Consider the following 20,494-nt stretch of genomic DNA (forward strand, 5'->3'; position numbering starts at 1 on the left):
TAAAGCCGGGGGGGCTGAGGGAGGCCACGAGGCAGGGGGGCTCCGATCAGCGAACCGGGATGGAGCATCACAAGCTTCTGGCTTGCCCTGCCTGAGCTGGAGCAGGGAGGGGGAGAGGATCGGAGCCCCCTTGCCTTGCAGACCCAGCCTGGGTCCTGCCACTACTCCAGATGGGGGGTCCTTGAAGGTGGCACCTTGGGGTACTTGTGTGCTCTAGGGCTAATTTTTTATGTAATTGCAACTGGATTGTTGCAGCCCAGTCCTGTCCCCAAGGCCGTCATCAGTGAGGGGGAAGCAAGTGGATCGGAGCCTCCCTGCCTTGCAGCCTCCTTCATGTGAGGAGGGTTAATTTTGTGCATGATTGGTCACTTTAAAAGTGCCCTACAGCAGTGCACGTGTGTAAAAAACGTAACTTTTGTCCACACCCATAGGTAGAAAGTTTCATTTGTTAAAGGCCACTAATTTCTGTCACTGGTTATGTACACAGCTACCTAAATCCTGACAGCTCTGAGCAGCTAGGTATCTAGCACATGTCTATGAACAGACAGAATTAAAAAAAAAAGGATTTCCCCTATCTATCTCACTTCTAGGGCTCAATCTGACACACTTATTGCACATTTAATCAGATGCAGAACATAATAGGAGAATCAGCCCCCACTTTGTGTACAATGTGAATGGTTAAAGCACTCATTTGGGATGTGGCAGATCTGGGTTTGATTTCTCTTGTGCCTAAGGGGATTTGAGCTTACACATTTTCCAGAAAAGTGCCCTAACTACCAACTCTATTATACACAAACATGAGATTTTTCTCACTATCTCCAACTGAAACTGTTTCATTATTCAGTTAAATACTGAATAATCATTGTACAAGACGTAGAATGCAAGATTCTTCCTTCTCAGGTAAGTCCTCTAACCACTGTGCTGCAGTTCCTGGCCAGGTTGATCTGATCAATAAACCACAAAAAGCAACAATAGATTCTATTTACAAAAAACTTAGGTTTGTATAGTTTGCTCTTGATTCAGTTAATCAGAAGGTAATCCTAGATAATGGGTACATATTAAACAAGGACAGAAAATACAAAAGAAGAAAAGCAAACAATGCAGTAGGACTCAGGAGTGAAAAAGCAGCAAATGGTGTGGGAAAAGGATGCATTTACTCTGATATAATTATTTCCAGGTAGGCTGTATCTCATATATCCCAAAGTCCTCATGACTGTATGCAATCTCTACATTAGTCCCTTAGAACCTTGAAGTTTCATGGGTGCAGGTTGTAGCCGTGTTGGTCTAAGGACATCGGCAGACAAGGTTCTTTGGGTAAATCCCATATCTTTTATTAGACCAACTCAAATAGTTGGAAAAAATTTTCTTAGCAAGTTTTCAGGCACAAATGTCCTTCATCAGGCTGAGGAAGGGTCTCTGTACCCTTTTCCAACTATCTGAGTTGGTCTCATAAAAGATATTAGATTTACTCAAAGAACCTTGTCTGCCCTTGAACTTTGAAGGCAATAGAAATACTTTGCTTAACCACAATGGGCTTTGTGATCTGACCCAAGATAAAGCTGATAAGGAGCATTGAGGGTAGACATGTTTTCAGTCCAAGTTTTCAGAGCTCCTGAACACCCACAGCCCAAACAGAACAAGTCAAAGAGAACAGCAAGTGCTCAACATCTCTTAAGGAAGCCCCTTTTCTTTTCAGCTCATTGAGTGCCTATTTTTAGCCACATTTACTTTTCTCTTGGGCCTGATTCAAGTTATTTATACTTCCAAGCTACATCACATCTTGACAATAAAGGTGTGGTTAGGCCACAGTACTCTGTTTGCTTGATTACCATGTTCCATTACTGCACTATCAGCATTATGATGGCCTCCCAATACTGCAGCTGGTACAGAGTACATTAACCAGCCTGCTAAATAACACGTGTTGATGGTGTAATGACAGCTGTTAAAGGCAATTCATTTTGATATCTACAATATGACAAGGGTCATTACCAATTTACACACAGTTAGTAAATTGAAATCAGTCTCATATTAGCAGCCCTACACTTTACATCCTGTTACAGAGACAAAGAGTGTTCCTGACATCTTGTTAGCTCAAATTACATGCAAAGTTTTGATCTTGATCCTCAAGTTATTGGCCTGAACATACAAGGGGGCTAGATCCACCAAAGGACATAGGCACATAAAGTGGCAATTAGGCAACAGTTAGGAGCATAAGTCCAAAATCTAAATCATCAAAATCTAGGTTCAGCTGCCTTAAACTGAAAGTGCCAAATATCCTAGATCCCATCAGTTAATTTTCTTAAGCACTTTAATATCTACTTCTGGGCATGCTCAGAACCACCAAAGTCTTGGCGCTGCATCTAAAAGTGAAAAGTTGAGGCATCTAAAAATTATGTGCCACAATCCTGAGCATAGTGACCACTAGGATCCTCAAGCAAGGTAGAGGAAACCTCTCTCCTGCCAGGTCTAATCTGGCACATTTACTCTGGCCTTGCACAGGTCAGAGTAGAAGTTCTTTTGCCTCACAGCTCAGTCATAAATAGAGCCATCCAGCATGAGGAAGAGCCAAGTTTAGATCTCTTCTCTATCTACCTTCCATCTGTCCTCTGAACCCACCTTACCATGCATCTCAGGACCACATCCTAAATTCCATGCTACATGTCTGCTGCCTCACAGGAGAGGCAGCAGACTAACACTGCTATGTGTTAGTCTATCTATCTCTTTGGTCCAATGAATATTTAATTTCAAGTAAAGTGAGATATTCAAAAGGAGGACAGCAAATACCCTAAAACCTGGTGGTTGGGGCAATAGGGCAAAAAAGAAACTTGAACCCAGATCTCCCTCATCCTGGATAAATGTTTTAACTACTGGGCTATCAAGTAAAAAGGAGACATTGTCACTACCAGCAGCATTTTGTAAGAACCGACTAGTTCTATCCAAATTGGTTTGAATGAAGGGTGGGTGACTCAAGACCTTGTGGGTCAAGATATGGCGGGAATGAGGAGAAGGGTACTTGATGGTAAGTGTCTACTACAGACCACTGCACCAGGAGGAGGAGATGGATCTGCAATTTTCCAGAAAACTGATGGGTCACGTCCACACATGCAGGCACATGGTCTTGCACCAGTTCAAATAGTAGCAGCACAAATTTGTGCCATAGATTTGTGCCTCAGCACACATGCCTGAACATGCACTTTGGTGTGGGGCAAATTGTGCCACTTGGGGGAAACTGACCTGTCCAGCTCCTCCCAGATCATCAGCCAGGGGCAGCTAGAGGATGGGACAAGCACCTGTGCTGGCCCCAGCAGTATAAAAAGCCGCCCTGGTGAGCAGCTCTGGTAAGGAGCTTCTGAAGCCCAGCCAGTTGGTATCTGGGGACACCAGCCTTTATGTCAGCTAGACTACTGAAGCAGTCCTAACCTAGAGTGTCCCTGCACCCTCTATCCACTGCACCAGTGTGGTAGTGGAGGATGCTGCCTGTCTGTGACCTGCTGCCCCTGCTGAGGTCAGCCACCTCATCTGCCCTCCAGCTGAGTCCCTGGTGCTGGCCCTGGGCAGGCTCCTCTGCTTGGATCCTGCCACTTGCCTCAGTAGCAAAAATCCTGCTGTTCCCTGTTTAAAAATTGCAAATTATTTGATAAAAAATCCCCAAATTCTCTCATTAAAATACCCAAAATCTGTGTTCTTCCACAGTTAAAATGAAACTGTACTATATAGAGAGATCAGTTGGGCAATGTCTTATTGATATAGTTACAATTTTAAAACAATTTGGATGCCTACCAGTACCTCTATCATCATAATGTGGTGGGCTAACTAATAGTTGCCCAGAGTGTCTGGACTCTGAGAATCTTCAATGTGATTGGTGGAGCCCTTACACCAATTGGGAGATAACTGGGAGGAGCTTGCCCCGCCCCTACCCAGGGCAAGGTAGAAAACCCAGACCTGGTTGAAGCCTGCAACTTGCTTCAACCTGATTGGTCCATTTGAAATCCAGGGGTGGAGCCCTCAGAGTGTATAAAAGAGCAGTATGCCCAGCACATGGGCAGCTGTGTTGAGGGACAGAGAAGAGGAAGGGAAAACAGAAGCTGGTGTGAGCTGGCCAGCAAGGCAAAGCCAGTGTCCTGAAGAGCCCGAAGAACCTTCTTCAGTGGACTGGAGCAGCAAGCATCCATGTCCCGAGATCACCGCAAAAGAGCGTGGCAAATGGTGCATAGCTCAGTGCACAAAGCCAGACCTTGGGAGTTGCACAAGAAAAAAGAGACTTACAGACAGTGGAAACAATAGGTAGTCACCAAGAAGGAATACACAAGTATACCCCGTATTTGCAGGGGGAGGATAAGGAAGGCAAGAGCAGTGACTGAAATCAGGTTGGTGACCAAAATCAAGGACAATAAGAAGTCCTTCTTTAGGTATATAGGGAGCAGGAAGAAGACCAAGGGAAATGTGGGGCCCTTGCAGAATGGGATGAGACAGGTGATAGTAGTCAGTCAGGAGAAAGCTGAACTCTTTAATGAATACTTTGCACCTGTGTTCCTGCATGCAAATGCTGGTTGACTGCCTGGTTGGATACCAGATGGATGCAGGGGTGGTGACTGCCAACCAACAGTCAGTGTCAAACTGGTGAGGGAGCACTTAGAACAACTGAATGTCTTCAAGTCAGCAGGACAGGATGGACTACACCTAAGAGTGTTGTGGAGATTGACTGGAGTCATTGCGGGACCACTGACAAAGGTATTTGAAGACTCATGGTGCTTGGGAGAGGTCTTAGAAGACTGGAAAAGGGCCAATGTGGTGCTGATCTTTAAGAAGGGGACACGGGAGGATCTGGGAAACTAGAGGCCAATCAGTTTGACCTTGATACTGAGTAAAATTTTTACAAAAAATGATCAGAAGTCCATTTGTGAGAGAATGGCAGAAAGCATAATGCTGAAGGATAGTCAACATGGTTTCTCTGTAGGCAAGTGGTGTCTCACCATCCTTGTCTCTTTCTATGATAAAGATGTGGGTGATGCAGTTGATGTCATATACTTAGATTTTTAAAAGGTCTTTGATATGGTCTCCCATGACACTTATAAAAAAAAAAAAGAGGGATTGTGGGCTGGCAGGGTCCATGGTCAGATGGGTTGGGAACTGGCTAAGAGGTCGAACCCGAGAGTGTTAGTGGACAGGTCTATATTGTCTTGGTGAGAGGTGGCTAGTGCTGTCCCACAGGGTTCAGTTCTTGGCCCCGTGCTGTTCAACATCTTTATCAACAATTTAGATGGAGATGTGGAAAGCACACTGGCCAAGTTTGCAGATGATACTAAGTTATGGGCAAAAGTGGTCATGCTAGGGGATAGGATGTGGATCCAAGCAGACCTGGACAAGCTGGAAAGGTGGGCAGAGTAGGACCAGATGCAGTTCAATAAGGATAAATGCAGAGTGCTTCATCTGGGGAGAATAAACCAACAACGTGAATATAGGTTAGGAGGGAGGAGATGTCCTGGCCAGCACAATGGTTGAAAGGGACCTCGAGGTTATAGTTGGTCACCTGATGAACATGAGCAGCCACTGCAATACTGCAGTCAACCAAGCTAACAGCATACTGGGATGCATTAGCTGATGCAATGTGAGCAAGGCTAAGGAAGTGATACTTCCTCTCTCTTCAGCACTGATGAGACCCCACCTTGAGTATTGTATCCAGTTCTCAGTGCTGCACTTCAAAAAGGTGTGGAGAATCTTGAAAGAGTCCAGAGAAGGGCCCCAAGAATAATTAAGGGCCTAGAGGACAAACCTTATGGAAAAAGATTAAGGGATCTGGGACTGTTCAGCCTGGGGACGATAAGACTAAAGGGGGACTTGGTGGCCATCTATAAGTGTGTAAGGGGTGAATGTTGGGAGCTGGGGGAAAAACTGTTCACTTGGGTGCCCCAGGGGAGGACAAGGAGAAATGGTCATAAACTGTTAGAGAATGGTTTCAAGCTGGATGCAAGGAAGAACTTCTTTATGGTAACGGTGACCAGAATCTGGAATAGACGTCCCAAGGAGGTGGTGTGGTCCCCAACCTTGGAAGTCTTCAAGAGCAGACTGGATAGACACCTTGCTGGGATCATTTGATCTCAGCAATATTCCTGCCCAGATCAGGGGGGTTGGACTCGATCTTTTGAAGTCCCTTCCAGTGCTTAATTTCTATGATTTCTATGATTTCAACTTCCAGGAGATAAGTTAGAGCTGTGAATCCCAAGTGGAGGGAGAGGGGATCCTTGCAGCTCAGAGTCAGGCACTTTTGTCTCCTCAGGCAGGTAGCTCCCTTTTCAGCAAGATGCCTTTTGTGGATCTCATTCTTCTGCACCTAATTCTTCCTGCACATTATGCTGGGAACCTGAAAACTTAACTATGAGCTTTACATTTTAAGTGACAGGACACTTAAAATTTAGGCACTTACTTTTCAGTGCCTAAGTCCCACTACAGGGTTATTATGTTGTGGTAGAGTTGGAGTGAAGTTGTAGCTAAGATGGTCCAGAAAACATGAGATGAGTTTTTGGGGTATCTCTTTGGTTAGGTCAATTGTATATTTAGGAGAGATCTTAGAGAGGCAGATAGAATAATTACTAGGGCAAAACAGCATTGTTATACTTCAACTTCCATTTCGACATTTCGATGGAAAAGTGTTTCATTTCAAGTTTTGTTTAGTTTCAAAAGCACTATTCCATTTCATTTTGTCAAAATTGTTTCACTGTTTTGATGCTGTTTCAATGTTTTGCCCATAGGGGGCTGTGCCAGAATCCTCCTGGGGGTGCAAGCCCTCGATCTGCCTGCCAGATGACAGGAGGCTGGTGCTGCTGGCTGGGACCAGCGTTGAAGACAAGTAAGCCTGGATTTGAAAGTCAAAACGTCTCAAAACTTTTGAAATGTTTTGAGTGCCCTTCTTTTGTTTCGAAGCTGTTTTGAAGGCTTTTGTTTCATTTCAGTTTTGCTGTTTCAAGCTCAAAACTCATCAAAACAACTTCACATTGAAACACTGGGCAAAATTTCACACATCCCTAATAATTACTTGTGTAAAACTCCATATGCAAATAAAAGCAAAGTCTCCTTAAAAGAATGGAGAAAGGCTGCAAAAATGTGTTGTGTTAGCCAGAGGGTTGCAGAATATCCACTTACAGAAGGAAGCCAAACTACACAGCAGCTTCTTCCATCTAAGCTTGCTCAAGAAACACATCATCATCTCCAGGGGATTTACCATCTGCAACCTTCTGAATAATATAACTTTATAAAGGTTATCTGGTACTTAGCTGAAGCCGTGTCTACTGCTTTTCCATACCTGAGGAAGGGCACCTCATGCTTGAAAGCTTGTCCAAGATCTCCCCCAACTAAACAGTTCATCCAATACAATATATCACACAGAAATATAGTTGTCTTAGGCCAGATTTAGACATTACACTTATACCAGTATAAGTGATCAGAAACTTGTCTACATCTGAAACTGAACAGAATTTCAGAGCACATAGAGCCTGCTTTAAAAATGGCAGAACCCTGTCTAAGATAGACCTGGAACATTGTGGTATTGAACTTAAGCTATTTAGGTTACATTGGTCTATAGAACATTTGTAGCAGGTCCCCTAGCATCTCAAGTTATATCATAGTCCACCAGTATCCCAGGTTGCTTTGAAGGTCCCCACTAACTTCCCCTTGCAGGGAGGTGTACTGGAACATGACTCATGCTCATCTGCTCCAGCTGAGCACCTAGCTGGCTATGCCCCTAAGTCGTCATGGTTTGGAGTAGTCCAGACCATATCATGAGTGACTACAGGGCTCTGGGGACCAGGTTTAGGAAGACAGGGCTGCAGGCAGTCTTCTCGTTGATCCTCCTGGTCAGCAGTCACAGTAGGCATCATGTCAACTGTGTCAGAGAAGCCAACCTGTGGCTCCGGAGTTGGTGCCATCGTGCGGGTTTTGGCTTCCTGGACCACGATCTGTACTTCTGTGCAAGGGATCTCCTGGTTCATGATGGGCTTCATCTCTTCACAAAAGGTAAGAGTCTCTTTTCTTACAGGTTGGCTGACCTCCTATGTTGGGCTTTAAACTAAGTTCGACGGGGGACGGGTAGGCAGGAGATGGAGAGAGTCTAGAACCTACAAACTGTGAGACATGCAATAGTACATCCCAGGTAAGTACTAAGGGGCCCTTTGGACATCAGAATGTGGGGAGGGGCACCAAAGGCACCATTTGGAGGTGTCAAGTGCCTCTATACTAATGCTAAGAGCATGGGAAACAAGCAGGAAGAATTTGCACTACTCCTTGCAGATAATAACTTCGTATTCATGGGGTTAACCGATACCTGGTGGGACCCTATCCATGACTGGGCGGTACACATTGAGGGCTACAGGTTGTATAGAAGGGACAGAGTAAGGAAGAAAGGGGGCAAGGTTGCTCTCTATGTAAAGGAGCATTATACATTTACCCTAATCAAAATGGGATCAGAGGAGGAGAAAGTTGAGGATACATGGAGGTCCAGGGGAAAGGGACATGGTGGAGGGAGTCTGCTACAGACCACCACATCTAGAGGAAGAGCTAGACTTGGAATTCTTGAGGCATTCTCAGAGGCCATACAGTCTAGGGATATGGTTATCATGGGGGACCTAAACTACTTTGACATCTGCTGGGAGGAACAGTCAGCCAAATCCAACTGTTCACATAGGTTCTTAACCTGCGTGCAGGACCTTCACCTAATGCAGGAGGTATACGGTACCCGCAGGGGGAATGCCTTACTGAACTTGGTGTTGGCTATTGGGGATGACCTGGTAGGGGAGCTGCAGATTCATGGTCACCTTGGAGACAGTGACCACCAATCAATTGAATTCACCATACGGCATAGGGTGGGTAAGATAACTAGTAGGGTAGAAGTGCTCAACTTTAGGAAGGCTAACTTCAGTATGCTTAGGAGTCCAATGATGCACTGCAGGATAGGAGTATTGGTGAGACGAGAGTCCAGGAAGAGTGGTTGTTCCTAAAGGAAGTGATCTTTCAGGCACAGAGGGAGATGATCCCAGTACAAGGGAAATGGGGGAAAGGAGCCAAAAAACTTCCTTGGCTAAACAGGGAAATCCAGGGGAGTCTAAGGGCAAAAAAAAAATTAAAAATCCAGGGGAGACTAAGGGCAACGAAGGCATATTGGTGGTGGAAGCAGGGGGAAGCTACCAAGGAGAAGTATACCTACTTAGCCTGCACTTCCAGGGAGGCAATTAGAAAGGCCAAAGCACCTACAGAGCTGAGGCTGGCAACACAAATTAAAGACAAGAACAAGTATTTTTTTAGGTATGTAGGGAGTACAAGGCAGGTGCAGGGCAGCATAGGAGCCATACTGAGCAAAAAAGAGCAATTCATGATAGACAGGGGGGACAAGGCTGAGCTATTCAATGAGTTTTTTGCCTCACTGTTCTCGAACAGGGGTCAAGATAAGTGTTCTTGGATGGGCATCAGAGGAATAGCAGCCCACCAACTGTTGACACTGACTTAGTTTAGAGTCACGTGGATAGATTGGATGTGTTTAAGTCAGCAGGCCCAGATGAGCTGCATCTGAGAGCACTGAAGGAAGTGGTCTATGTCATAGCAGAACCACTGGCACAGCTGTTTGAGCACTTGTGGTGCTTGGGTCAGGTCCCAGAGGACTGGAAAAGGACCAATGTGGTCCCTATTTTCAAGAAGGGGGGGGAAGGAGGATCTTAGTAATTATATGCCAGTCAGTCTCACCTCCATCCTTGGAGAGGTCTTTGAAAAAATTATGAAGGATCATATTTGTGGGAGTTCAGTGGGAAAAATAATGCAGCAGGGCAACCAGCATGGATTCACAGCAGGTAGATTGGGGCGGGCAATTATTTCAGACAGAGGGCCGTTTACCCAGTTTTGGCAAGCTGTTGAGAGCCGCATGGGTTGCCCAGCCCCTTGACAGGTGCCTCGCCCCCTGGTCACCATCTTGGGACCAGTGTCCCGATGTCTTGGGACCAATGTCTCAGGGCCAGTGCGGGCAGGGCCCAGAGCAGGGTGCAGGTTGGCAGGGGTCTGTGGAGCCAGGCTGGGCTGCACCAGTAGGGAGAGCGGGGAGCTGGCCCAGCTTCATAGAGCCCCTGCTGGCTGGGACCCTGTACTCCTGCCTCCCTGCTCTGGGCCCCACTGGCACTGGCCCCGGGACACGGGTGTGGGCCCCATGCACCCGCTCACTCCCAGTGCCCCCCAGCCCCGTGGTACAGGCAGGGGGCAGTGTGCAGCTTCGACCCCCTGCTCTGCAGCAGGGAACGAGCTGGTGCTGAGCGAGGGGAAAAGCAGCCCCTCACCCACTGCGTGGCTGGCGGTCCCTGCTGCACCTGCCTGCCAAGGGCGGGTGAGGGGCCGCTTTTCCTGTGCTCAACACCAGCTCATACCCCGCCCCTCCTGCCAACCTGGGCCCCGTGCTGGCTCTGGGCTTGCCCACTGGGGCTGCACCATGGCAGCAGCAGCTGTGGCCCCCTGGTTTGCCACCATTGGCTCTGGGATGCCCAGTGTGCGAGCTTCCCCTGGGTCCTACTGCCCCTGATTCCTGTCATTTTTGACAGGATCCAAAGACAGATGAATATTAATTTTCTAAATTTTGTAGGGGTACAGTGGGCCAGATAGAATAGCCTCATGGGCTGGATCTGGCCTGCGGGCCATATTTTGCCCACCCCTGAGGTAGATCATGCCTGATCTATCTGGTTTTGTTTTTGTAACAGGGTCACAAAACACAGATGAAGGAGTAGAGGTAGATGTCATTTTCTTGGATTTTAGCAAGGCCTTTGATACGGTATCACATCCCATTCTCATAAATAAATTAAGAGGCTGTGACATAGAAGTTTACACAGTCCGGTGGGTGGCAAATTGGCTTAGCAGTCACACCCAGAGCATGGTAGTAGATGGGTCGGTATTGACCTGGAAGGATGTGGGTAGTGGGGTCCTGCAGGGTTTGGTCCTTGGACCTGTTCTCTTCAATATCTTCGTCAGTGACTTGGATGTGGGTGTGAAGTGTACTCTGTCCAAGTCTGCAGATAATACTAAATTGTGGAGTGAAGTGCATACTCCAGAGGGTAGGGAATGATTGCAGGCAGGCAGACCTAGGCAGGTTAGAAAAGTGGGCAGTACACAATAGGATGCAGTACAACAAGGACAAATGCAGAGTGCTGCACCTAGGGTGCAAAAATATCCAGCACACCTACTGGCTAGGAAGTGAGCCTCTCAGCAGCACACAAGCGGAAAGGAATCTCGCAGTCATAGGGGACTCCAGGATGAACATGAGCTGTCACTGTGACGAAATCACCAATAAAGCTAACCGCACTTTATCATGCATCAGCAGATGCATGACAGATATATCCAGGGAGGTGTTACTTCCCCTCTATGCAGCATTGGTCAGATTGCAGTTGGAGTACTGCATCCAGTTTTGGGTGCCGCACTTCAAGAAGGATCTTTCATAGATTTCATAGACATTAGAGCTAGAAGGGACCTCAGAAGATCATTGAGTCCAGCCCCCTGCCACAGGGGCAGGAAGTCAGCTGGGGGTCACAGGATCCCAGCAAGATAAACAACCTGTAAAGAAGTTCTTCCTTATGTCCAGCCTGAAACAGTCTTGGAGAAGTTTGTGACCATTTGACCTTGTCATCACATGGGGCACTGTGGTGAACAGGCGTTCCCCCAGATCCTGATGTACACCCCTTATATACTTATAGGCAGCCACCAGGTTCCCCCTGAGCCTGCGCTTTTCCAGGCTGAAGAGTCCCATGGCTCTCAGCCTCTCATCATTAGCCCTGTTTTCCTGCCCTCTGATCATACATGTGGCTCTCCTCTGGACTCTCTCAAGCTTCTCCGCATCCTTTTTAAATTGTGGAGCCCAGAATTGGATACAGTACTCCAGCTGCGGCCTAACCAAGGCTGAGTACAGCAGGAGGATGACATCCTGGGATTTGCTAGAGAAGCATCTATGGATGCAACCCAGAGGTTTGCTCGCTTTGCTGGCTGCAGCATCACATTGGTGGCTCATATTCATCTTGTGGTCAATCATGACCCCCAAGTCCCTTTCGGCCATGGTGCAAGCAAGCGCAGCACTGCTGAGCCTAAAGGCACGCTGCGGATTTTTTGTTGATAGACTTGAGAGGATCCAGAGGAGGGCCACTCGTATGGTTAGGTGTTTACACGACAAGCCCTATGGAGACTGAAGTACCTCTTCAGCCTCCGTAAGAGAAGGCTGAGAGGTGATCTTGTGGCTGCCTACAAATTCATTAGGGGGATGCAGCAAGGGATCAGAGATGCTCTGTTCACCAGGGCGTCTCTTGGGGTAACAAGGAACAGTGGTCACAAACTGACAGAGAGCAGATTTAGGCTAGATATCAGGAAAAACTTCTTCATGGTAAGGGTGGCCAAAACTTGGAATGTGCTTCCGAGGGAGGTGGTGCTCTTCCCTACCTTGGGGGTCTTTAAGAGAAGGCTGGATAGGCATCTGGCTGGGGTCATCTGACCCCAGCCCTCTTTCCTGCCTAGGCAGGGGTCAGACTCAATGATCTGTTGAGATCCCTCCCAACCCTAGCATCTATGGTTCTATGAGTCACAAAGCTGAGTCAGCACAGACTATCCCCCTGGCTCTGCATCCTGCCTGGCCAGCTGTCAGCTATAGGGAGATAGCACTGGTGGGGGAGGAAGGTGTCTGTGTCCTAGCACCAGCCCTGGCACTTGTACACCTGCATCCCTGGGCTGTGCCCCCCACCTTATCACAAAGCACCCCATGATGTACACACAAACCTGATGCTGAATCCAGGAGAACCACTGCACATGGGCACAGCCCTGCAGGAGCCCAGCCTTGGCATCAGCATACCTACCCAGGGACTCCCATGACCCTGCATGTGGGAAGAGCCCCAATGGCAGCTCAGCCCTGGCACCCACAAATCACATCTCAGAACCTGGCACCTTGCAACCCATACCCAAGCATGGTGTCCTTCCAAACAAAAGCTAGTGTGGGTGGCTCTGTTGGGTCAGGGTGGCAGGGGACAGAAAATTAGGACTGGGCCTGCACAAAGGCAACTCTGTGACCTCCATGGCTTGGCCATTCCCAGCAGATATTGGCACCTGGAGTGCAGTAAGGCTTTTTTGGCCCACAGCTACTGGGTCCCAAAGTAATTGAGGTGTGTTGTGGGGGAGGGGGGAGTACTGACCATACAAGCTGGGGCAAGTAGGTAGATGCTGCTGGAAAAATCAGTAGCAGGTGGGGCATGACCAGCTGCCTCTGTGTTGCAGATAGAAAGCACTACAAATTTCAAGGCCAGAGCATGGGGCATTGCCAGAATCATCGGGTGTTGGTTGGAAGCCCCTGGAAAGTTTAAGGTTGTGAGGGTGGCCAAAGAAGCAGCCACCCCCAGCTTCAGTGAGAGGGAGGGTCATGTGCTGTAACCTGCACCTTCATGCATCCTCTGCTCCTTCTATCCATCCACCCTTTTAGTCTTCCTGCCACCCTTCCATCCTTCCATCCACCTCCCTGCAGTCAGACCCTCAGCCACTCCCCACAAGTACCCTCATGGACCATGGATGACCCTGTCCTGTCCTCCCTGACTACCCAACTCTGGTCACAGAACCGGGATTATGGGGAGATGATGGATCTCATCACCATCTTGGATGAAGAGGAGATCCAGCACCACCAGCACTTTCTGGAGAAAGGGCACTGGAACAGGGATATCTTCAAGTACATCTCTCAGCAGATGCAGGAGTGGGGCCACAACAGGGACTGATTATAGTACTGTGCCAAGACAAAGTTGATCAAGATGAAGTATACCAGTGTGCATGAAGCTGACAAAAGATCTAAATCCCAGAAGTAGACCATGCCCTTCTATGAGGAGCTATCCCACTTCCTTGCCAAGGGCAGGACCATCGAGTGCTCACCTATGGCACCACCAGGGGATGGGAGGAGTTTTCAGCACAGACCCTGCCAGAACAGGAGGCACAGGAAGACGCTGGGAAGGTGGGACACCCCCAGAAGGTGCCTAGGAGTAGGTCCCCCGGGGCCACAGGGTAAGAGCACAGCTGATGGGGCTGGCCCTATTAGTGCTGGTCCCCACATCATCACAGTATGTGGGAGCCAATGTGCACATGCAGCTGGTACTGAGCTCCCTGGACTTCTTCTTAAGTGCGACTGAAAGCAGGGAGGGTAGCACCCAGGAACAGGAGAAAAACTCTGACAGCATGGAAGTGGAGACCCAAGACCTGGAGTCTGGACCTGTGCTCTCCACGTCATAGGAGCTTTCCCCACACAGCCCAGGTCCACAACTGTGCAGACCACAGGTGAGGACCCAGGACCTGGGACGCTGTTTCCCTCACTGCTGCCTAGGCTGCTCCACTCACTCCCGCTCCTCTGACACCTCACTGCTCCCCTCCCAGCTGTGCAGAGTGGCCCCTAGCCCCTCTCCCACTAATGCAACAGCCGCTTCTGCGGCACAACCCACAGGCCCCGCAGCCAGCCCTCCCCGTACTTCTGCTTATGGCTACGGCCTAAAACTAGGATGCAGTGCAACCCAGGATGGTATGTTTACATCCACTTCATGTGGCCATGATGGGGACCCAGGACCTGGGGAAATGTGGAGCCCCTGGAGAAAGGGAGGCAGGGGAAGGAAGAGGTAGTGGGGCTTCTCAGGCCATTGTGGCTGAGAAGCCCAGAAGAGATGGGGGGGAGGGCATGAGACCAGGAGTAGAGGGGCATGGGGGGAGGGTGAATCTTCCTGGCCAGATTGCTCAAAGCACAGGGCTCCAGGACACTAAATGCTCAAGAGGTTTGTGTTTTTCAGCAGTGAGTAAACCAGGGACCTCCCACCCACCTTCCCACAGTCACAGCCCTATCCTAGTCCTGAACTTCCCCCCCTCCCCAACCCCTGAAAGCAAATCCATCCCTCTCCTCACTCCTCCCATCCAGAGTATTCATAGTAGGAGAGTAGTGCTGTAAAACCAAGGGCAGTGAATAGCAGGATACCTCTGAGGCAGCTGGGGCCTGGGGAACCACCCCCATGGCCAGGTCATGGGCTCAGCAGCATGTCAATAACAGTGGCAATTGTGAACTCTTCTGGCAGTGTCAGCTCATCATAATGGAGCCACAGGTAGCACCCAAGTAGTATTCTTTCATTGAATTGCAATCCTGGCTTCCCTGGTGTGCCATCAAAGCAGATTGCTCCCCTCCAGCACCTCTTGGGGAACCATGTCCTTCAGCATGAGCATGGCGCATTGGCTGGGGCTCCCCCAGGAGTAGTGGAGACCTCATTCCTCTGGACCCAGCTGACTTTCACCAGGGAAATGTTAGAAGCAGAGACCCAGTGTAGCAGTGACACAGTGCCAAACCGTCTCTTGTGGAAGGGAAACAGAGAAGAGAGGGCAGTGTAAGAACTTTGCTGTCCTAGCCAGGGCTCATCAGGACAATGTCAGGACCTAGGTTTTGTTCCTGCAGGAACCCAGCACTGAAATGCCTCTTTTGAAAGGGAAGGAAGGAAAAAAGACTTCCACTGGTATTCCCCAGAGTAGTCAGGCCCTGCCCACTCCAGGGATGGTCTAAGTCCCTGTGGGTTCCAGGGTCCCTGGACCCTCTGAGGGAGTGAAGCAGGTGCCCATTGCAGTGCCTGAAGAAGAATCTGGGCCTCCCTTCCCATTAACCCATCTCTACCCTGCTGAAGGGCCTGCTTCCCATCTGCAGCACAGCCAGGACCATGGTCTCTGCTGTGTTGTGTGGAGACCAGATACATGGCTCCCAGCCCTGGGTTGGGGAAAGGTCCAGATGAGATTCACCATAGCTCCCTAGGTGTTTCTGCATGACTGCCCAGGCAAGTGATGAGAGGGTCTGAGACATTTCCCTCTATACTTCATTTTTATCAGTAAAAGTTGCAACCTCTCACAAAGGCTCTGTGTCTCCTCTGTCTTTCTGCAGAGACACCACCTGTGCAAGAGAGTACAGTGCATGGTAGAGGCAATGCTGGTCCAAGGCCAGGGCCCCACACAGCAGCAGAGCACATGACAGCTGTCCAGAGGAGGCATTGAAGAAGCAAGGAGGAGATGCTGCAGGCCTTGGTTGCTGCCTCTGAGCTCCAGGTGTGCACTACTGACTCCTGGTCCCAAGAGCTGTGTGACTGGCATGAGGAGAGACAAGATGTAGAAGAGGGATATGCTCAGGGGGGGATGCCTACACCCAGGCTGCCAATGCACAGGAATGGGGAGGGGGTCGAGATGGCCACCCACTGTTTGTAGGAGGCAATTTATGCTACTGCAGAGCTGAGAGAGTCACAGCAGCAGGATTGGGAGTTTATGGACAGGGTCCTGGATTGCTTTGCATCCATCTATGACACCCGTGACTGGTACCAGTGCTGCCTCCCACAGACAGCTGGTAGTTCTCCTGGCTGGGAGTGCTGGGAGGGGCTGCCATGTCCCACTCAAGGGATTCCTCTCAGGGACAACATGAACAGGAGTCCTACTGAAGGGACTCCTAGAAACTGGCTGGCAAGGAATGCTCCCCGCTGTACCCTGTGGCTTCCCTCCTCCCCAGGTCAGGAGGGAAGTGGTGCAACTTTGGTGGGGATAGGCAGCCCCTGGGCTTTGGACTGCTGCATGACATGGGCCCTAGGCATGGCCAGGGGACATGGGTCCAGGGTCCTCAAAGGAAGAGAATGGGCTCTGGGGTCAGGGGCCATGGGGCTGGATGTGCCATGAGGGAGAGCCAGGAGTCCATAGTGCCTGCTGTGGTGATACCCCTTGCCCCACAGTCTTCTCCCCCAATCCAGCAGCCACCTCCTTCCCCCACCCAGCAGCCCTGTCAAGTAGACAGTGGGTCTTGGATTACCCACCCATCCAGCTCCTACATGGAGAAGTCCCTGGTCTTCAATCCCAAGTTTGGGGCGTAGCATGCCAGGTGAAAAGCCCCCATAACCCATGAATCCCCTCCAGGGTTTTGTGTTTCTTGAGTTCAGCCCCTGCAGCATTCCTTCTACCTCAATCCCTCCCCATCCTAACCACCCCTTCCAGGTTCTTTCATCCTTTTCTCAACACCACCCTCCCCTGTCCCTTCCAAAGATTTGCTTGGTTTGTGTTAATTAGGAGGAAGGACCGAGATGAGACATGGGCAATGTTCAACAGATTTTAATTCAATGCACAAAACGTTTGGCATCTGCAACATTTTTTAAAAACTCAGGCATGTCTTTTCCTCATGTTGCCTTCCCCTGTACCCTGGTGTGTGTCCCTGGGGGGTGGGAAAGAGGAATGGTGTGCAAGCAGCCTGGCTTGTTGGCATTGTTGCCTGGGTTGCAGGGCCAGAGGAGCCCAGAGCAGGAGACCCATGGCCCAGTGCCAGGGCATGGGCACTCAAAGCACTCCAGCCCTACTCATCCAGGGAGGGCTCCTGATCCTTGAGGGTGAGCAGGTAGTTAGACAGGGCTTTGCAGATCCAGATTGCTGGCCATTGTGCAGGGCTAGTGTCCCCGCCATCAGCAGAGGGCTCCCCCTCTCTCCTATCCCTGCCCCATATGCTCATGCTGCCATGACTAGTATGTGTCCTGTCCCTCCTTGGCTCAGCCTTAGCAGAAGGCTTTCTCCCTGGTCTCACAGATGTTGTGGAGGACACATGCACTGGTGATGAGCCACAGCAAGTTTTCCTCGTCCACCTCAAAGTGTGCACTGGGAGCCCATCATTGCACCTTAAGGTGCCCAAAGGTGCACTCTACGGTCATGCGGCATCTGCTCAGGCAGTAGCTGAAGTACTTCTTCCAGTGATCCAACTACCCTCCATAGGGCTTCATTATCCAGGGCAGGAGGGGGGAAACCATTTTCCTCATGATAACAGGGTGGGTGATGATGCCAAAGACAAAATCTGGGACCCTGGGAGCATAGCAGCCCTTCTCTGTCAACCCGGAGACTGGGGAGTTGTAGAAGATGTAAGTATCATTGGTGCTGTCCGCCCAGCCAGAGATGTGTCCTGAGTGGTAAACAACACCCTGCAGGACAATGGAGAATTAGCCCTTGTGGTGGATGAATGCCTGGGTGAACTGGACCTGGCAGAGGATGGGGGTGTGGGTGCTGTCCATAGCCCCCCCCACAGTTGGGGAAGCCCATGCAGCAGAAGACCACCACCTGTGGGTTGACAAGGCAGATGATGCATTTGGCTAGGACATTCTGGATGACCAGGCACACCTCCCAGATGGCCTCTCTGGTTGTGGTCCTGTCCATGCCAAACTGGATGGCAATGCAATAGTAACTGCTGGGGGTGGCCAACTTCATGACAGCGATGGCCACCTACTTCTCTGGAATGAGAGGTGGCCACATGCCAACATCCTGGCATGAGATGTATGGGGCCACCTGGGCAATGATGTCCATGAAGTTGGCCAAGCACACATGGAAGGTCTGGACCTACCGTTTGTCTTCCCAGGAGCCCAAGACGATCCACTCTCACCAGTCACTGCTAGTGGCATTGGCCCAGTACCAGTGCTCAACTGTCTGGAGAACCCTAGTGACCATGGCCTCATCCTTGTAGGACACATAGAAGTCAATTGCCTAGTCCAGGATGCTTGGTGGGTGCGGGGTGGCCCTATATGGAATGGTCAACTGCTGGCACATGGGCACGAAGACACATGCCATAGCAATCCACTGCTGCATCAGTTCCAGGTGGGTGTGCATGGTGTCCCACAGCCTCTGGTGAGAGTCATATTGGCTGACAAGCAGGACTTGCTTCAGATCCTGGGTCTCCCTGCATAGGCACAGGCATTGGGATGCCATGGTGGGGTGCAGGCAGGCCAGGACCCTGAGGCATGCCATGATGGTGGGTGCTCACTCTGGGGCTCTTCTGGAAACCTAGGGAGTAAAGCACAAAACTTAGATTGCTTCCACCTTGTGCTTTTTGAACATCTGTACCTGGCCTTACTCTATTCAGAAACAAAATCTGCTGGTACTGGCAATTTTGCACCTCCAGAACATTAAGGCTGTCAGTAATAACTGTGTTATTTGAGGTAGCATGGGACAAAGCATCTCAGCTGTTAGCCTGTCAGTACAAATGTCCTACAAGAAAGGAGAGTGACAATGGATCTGTCAGCCCTCACAATATGATGCAAGATGTGGGAAAGAATTCACTTTAACTAATAGGTTTTGCTGAGAACAAAAAGTTATTTGACTGCTTGGAATAGAAGGGTGTGAACAAGAAAAACTGGTGAACTGCACTGGCTTGACATATTTGTTAACTGATCAGGTTCTATGGCAAAGGAATATGGTATAAATACAAAGCTTATATAATTAGACAGGATAGCTTTTCTGGGCTTTTGAAAAGAGCTCTCACAATGATCTAGTAGACATTCATATCTGGGCCTTGACTCATCATCAAGCTGTGATTTACAGCATACGCTTTTCTACTTTTGGACTAGGTCTGAGGTGCTGAACATGCCACTGCTCATCCAGAAATGGGGTTTTCAGTAGGCATGGTTCCAGGCATTTGGAAGGAGTTTTCTGCCTGACTGAAATTTCATTATCTCATGTAGTTGATTCCAAGCATTTTCCAAGGAACAGATAATCACATAAGTTTGTAGGTCTTGCAGGGAAAATTCCTGGAAATAATCTGTCCCCATTTCTTTCTCTTGAACCATTCATTTTTAGATTGCTACATCTTATAAGCCAAATACATCCTTGAAACCTCAGTTTAAATCAGCATGTGTGACTGAGTCCACTTAAATTCCATAATCTTTTTTTTTAATATTATTTTGCTCAAAAGTAAAGGACTGTATATGAAGGCCTCTCTGAAACAGACACAACGCAAAGACCAGAAGTGTTAGCTTACTACAAAGATGAACCAACATCTTTCAATATGCTCACTTAACTGTTCTGGAGAAACCATTTTTATGGCAAGAGAACAGTTCAGAACACTGTCCTCTCTGAAGAAAGAACTAAACAGGCTGTCAGTTATAATTTTGTTAGCTCAATAGAAAAGAGACAGACTAGTAATTAAATATATACAGACTGTAAATAGCCATAGATGTTTTAATATGTAGCTTGTAGTATAGTATTCAGCCACACAGTATTTCTGTGCCCTATATATAAGCCCAGACAACATGGAGCCTACAGGAAACCTGGAAGCCAAAGCTGGAAATTAAGTTGTGTTAGAAGCTGGTTTTTCTCCAGCATTATTTTCTTCAGTAAATGCCTTCTGCTTAAGCTGAAGTGGGATTCCATATTTCATGGCAGATGGTAAAACCTTGTTGTCACTACAATCGGTAGGCAAACTCATTTGTTTGAATCTGAGTCTACTCCCTATGTCATTGGTTCAGAAGTTCCACTCAAACGAACATAAAACTGAGACTGCGTGTCACACAGCTTGCAAAAGAATGGCAGATGGAAGAGCCAGCAAAAACAACAGGACAGACAATGGAGCAAAGTGTGGGCAAAGAGTAAGAAAGAGTAAGAAAAAAAAGAAAGAACGTAAGAAAAAGGGAATGTGGGAGGAAGAAAAATTCTAATAAAAAAA

The 20,494-nt window shown here is 48.8% G+C and overlaps 1 long non-coding RNA gene across 3 annotated transcripts in view; it reads right to left on the bottom strand.

Annotated features, from left to right (window-relative positions):
* Positions 1–17,132: 17,132 nt before the first annotated feature.
* Positions 17,133–20,494, bottom strand: part of LOC112548044 — a 112,368-nt gene continuing 109,006 nt past the window's right edge. For all 3 annotated transcript variants that reach the window (XR_003091854.1, XR_003091855.1, XR_003091856.1), the window contains one exon: positions 17,133–18,837. This is a non-coding gene — a long non-coding RNA (uncharacterized LOC112548044). The remainder of the gene's footprint in view (positions 18,838–20,494) is intronic.

This window comes from Alligator sinensis, unplaced genomic scaffold, assembly GCF_000455745.1.
Source record: "Alligator sinensis unplaced genomic scaffold, ASM45574v1 scaffold1502_1, whole genome shotgun sequence".
In the NCBI taxonomy this organism is placed as follows: Eukaryota; Metazoa; Chordata; order Crocodylia; family Alligatoridae; genus Alligator; species Alligator sinensis.